This window comes from Calidris pugnax, unplaced genomic scaffold (genome assembly GCF_001431845.1).
Source record: "Calidris pugnax isolate Ruff unplaced genomic scaffold, ASM143184v1 scaffold27, whole genome shotgun sequence".
NCBI lineage: Eukaryota > Metazoa > Chordata > Aves > Charadriiformes > Scolopacidae > Calidris > Calidris pugnax.
The window spans coordinates 7,324,349-7,324,584 of NW_015090893.1; positions in this window are offsets into that span (position 1 = coordinate 7,324,349).

Genomic DNA, 236 nt, shown 5'->3' on the forward strand with positions numbered 1-236 from the left:
GATTGAGGTTTGTCTGCTCTGCAACTTTCTTGGAAAAAGAGAAAAGATCTGCTCCAAACCCACTAGGTGCTGGTGGTCTCTGCCTTGCGAGTGAACTGATCTAGGAAGCCTGTGAGTTAAACTTCCCAGCAACCGCGCTTCTGTCTTCTCCCAAAGAAGATGAATGTCCTGCTATTATATCTGCAGCTACAAACACTTCTGTTGGTTAATGACTGTATATACAAGTCTGCCTGCTT